We start from the raw sequence: 3,364 nt of genomic DNA, 5'->3' as shown, positions 1-3,364 counted from the left end.
CAAAAGAGGGAACAAATCCTTACAGCAAGATTCATTCCCACTTCCTTCATATACAGAGTAGACAGTGATGGGCAACTCAGACATTGGCTATCCAAAATGGGGGGGGGGCTACAAAGACAAGAAGTGACTGGCTTACAAGCTTTCAAGAGGGAACATAGACTCAGAGGGCATGAAATAAAGTAGAATCTCCACTGAGTAGTATCCAATCTGTCTAGGTGGAGCTGATGAAATGAAATTTGGATGGGTCTCTTGTGATACAATAGTGAATAACTGCTATCAGGAATGCTTGTGAGGGTTGGAAATGTAAAGGTAGATGTTTTATAGCAAGGAGGGGAGTGATTAATTTTTTTAGTCTAGGAGTGAAGGTTTCTGTGACCATCAAGAGAGAAGAGCAGAGAGCGGGACCCTACCCAGAGAAGCAGTGATGCCTAAGACGGAGGCAGAGATGATGACGTGGAGAGATGGAGCAGTTGGGGACTTTAGACCCAAAGAAGGCAAGGGGCTGTGTGCTGACAACCGGGGAACAGGCCTGTAGTGTATACCCTATGGTTGGTTGATATGCATGGAGGGGATTGTAACCATGGCAATGAAAAGATATATGATAGGATGAATGTAAAACTAATCTTCTCCCATGTAAACTATCACACAATTCACAACAAAACATCAAAAAAAAAAAAAATCCAGAACATAGAAAGTATGGAAAACACCCCAATACAGTCTATGAAGCAAGAATAACCTCTGATACCAAAACGAGGGAAGGAAAACTAAGAAAGAAAATTATAGACCAATGTCCCTCATGAACATAGATGCAAAAATTATTAAGAAAATCCTAGCAAACAGAATTCAACAACACATTAAAAAATAATGATATATCATGACCAAATGATGCAAGTATGGTTCAATATTAGAAACACAATGTTATTGTCTACCACATAGATTATTAAAAAAAAAAAAAAAAAAAGAACCACATGATGATATCGATTGATGCAGAAAAGTCATTTGACAAAATCCAACATCCATTACTGATAAAAAATAAAAAAATGAAATAAAAAAAAAAAACTCAACAAAGTAGGAATTGAAGGGAAATTCCTCAGCATAATTAAGAGCATATATACAATACCAACAGCTAACATCACTCTCACTGGAGAGAAACTTGTGAACAGGTATCAGACAAGGATGCCCTTTATCACCACTCCTATTCAATAATGTTTTGGAAGTCTTAGCCAGAGTTATAAAGAAAGATAGGGAAATTGAAGTCACCCAAAATGGCAAAGAGGAAGTAAAACTCTCTGTATTTGTAGATGATATGATCCTATACATAGAAAACCCCATAGTCTAAGCAAAACAAAACAAAACAAAAACCCTGCTAAGATGATGCAAAGGGGCAGGGTACAAAATCAACATACAAAAATCATTTGTATTACTCTACATTAATAATGACAATGCTGAAAAGGAAATTAGGAAAGCAATACCATTTTAATAGCCACCCAAAGGATGAAATATTTAGGAATAACTGTATCCAGACAAACAAAGGTCCTATACAAAGAAAACTACAAAACACTACTATAAGAAACCAAAAGAGACTTACACAATGGAAGACTATACCATGCTCCCAGATACGAAGACTTAACATTGTGAAAATGTCAACATTACCCAAAGCAATCTACACATATAGCACAATTCCATTCCAGATTCCAATAACATTCTTTAGAAGACCGGAAAAAATTATAAATTTTATATGGAAAGTAAAGAGACCCAGCATAAGCAAAGCACTGCTTAAGAAAAAGATCAAAGTTGGAAGCCTCTCACTCCCTGATTTCAAAATATACTACATTGCTACAGTGATCAAAACAGCCTGGTACTGGTACAATGAAAGATACATAGGTCAATGGAAAAGAATTGAGAATCTAGAAGTTAACCAATAGTATACTGAGTGGGGAAGACAAAGTCTCTTCAACAGATGGTGCTGGCAGAACTTGAAATACATATCCAAAAGACTAAAACATGACCTTTATCTCACACTGTATACAAAAACCAGCTCAGCATGCTTCAAGACCTGAATGTGAATCTCAGAATTATAAAGGTCATCAGTGAAAACCTAGGGACAAATTTAAGGGCTCTAATCCAGGAAATACAAGCTACAAAACATTTGAAAATTACACAAAAGGAAGAAGACAAGATAGATGATTGGGACATTCCAAAAATGAGAAACTTGTGTGCATAAAGGATTTCACCAAAAGAGTAAAACGTGGGCACACAGAATAGGAAAATTTCTTTTGCAATGACATATCAGACAAGGAACAAATTTCCATAGGAAATTACAACATATCTACAAGAAAAAGACAAAATAATCCAATTAAAAAATAGGCACAGGACATGAACAGACACTTCTCCAAGGAAGACAGTCAGGGAGCCAACAAACATATGAAGAAATTTTCATGATCACTAGCCACTAGAAATGCAAATCAAAACAACAATGAGATATCATCTGACAATAGTAATAAGAGCAAAGTTCAAAAATGCAGAGGAAAATAAATGCTGGAGAGGATGTGGAGAGACTGGGACAGTCCTACATTGCTGGTGGAAATGCAAAATGATAATCAACTCTGGAAAACAGTATGGCACATCATCAGAAAGTTAAAAATAGAAATACCATATGATTCAGCTATTCCTCTACTTGGAATATAGCCACAATAAATATGAGCTATAACATGAGCAGATATATGCACACATATGTTCATAGCAGCACTATTAACAATAGCAAAAAAAAAAAAAGGAGACAGCCTAAGTGTCCATTGGTGGAAGAATGGATAAACAAACTTTGATACATACACACAATGGAATATTATGCTACCCTGAAGAATAACAAGGAAGCTGTAAGCCACCACGTAACATGGATGAACTTTGAGGACATTATGCTGAGTGAAATTAGTCAGTCACAAAAGAACAAATATTGCGTAAGATCATTATTGTAAAAGCTTAAGAAAAGATACCCATATTAAAAGGGGGAAAAATTCTTTGTTGGTTACCGCTGTGGGTGAAGGTGGGGGATTTGGGAGAGTGTAATATCAGAAACCTTATGTAGCAATTTTACTCTGTGCTCTGGTAGCGTAGTGGTTACTAATCAGGCTGCGAACCTTAAGGTCAGCGGTTCAAAACTACCAGCCGCTCCGCGGGAGAAAGATGAGGCTTTCTACTCCTGTAAGGATTTACACCCTCGGAAACCCTGTACAGGGTCGCTATGGGTCGGAACCGACTCGACGGCACTTAACAGCAACAACAACACAGTGTCCTGTGAGTGGACTCAATGTGATGGCTGTGGTGTGAGGTGTTGTAAGATGTGATCATCTCTTTACTCTTTCCA

This window comes from Chrysochloris asiatica, unplaced genomic scaffold (genome assembly GCF_000296735.1).
Source record: "Chrysochloris asiatica unplaced genomic scaffold, ChrAsi1.0 scaffold00359, whole genome shotgun sequence".
Classification (NCBI taxonomy): domain Eukaryota; kingdom Metazoa; phylum Chordata; class Mammalia; order Afrosoricida; family Chrysochloridae; genus Chrysochloris; species Chrysochloris asiatica.
This window is presented reverse-complemented; position numbering follows the sequence as displayed.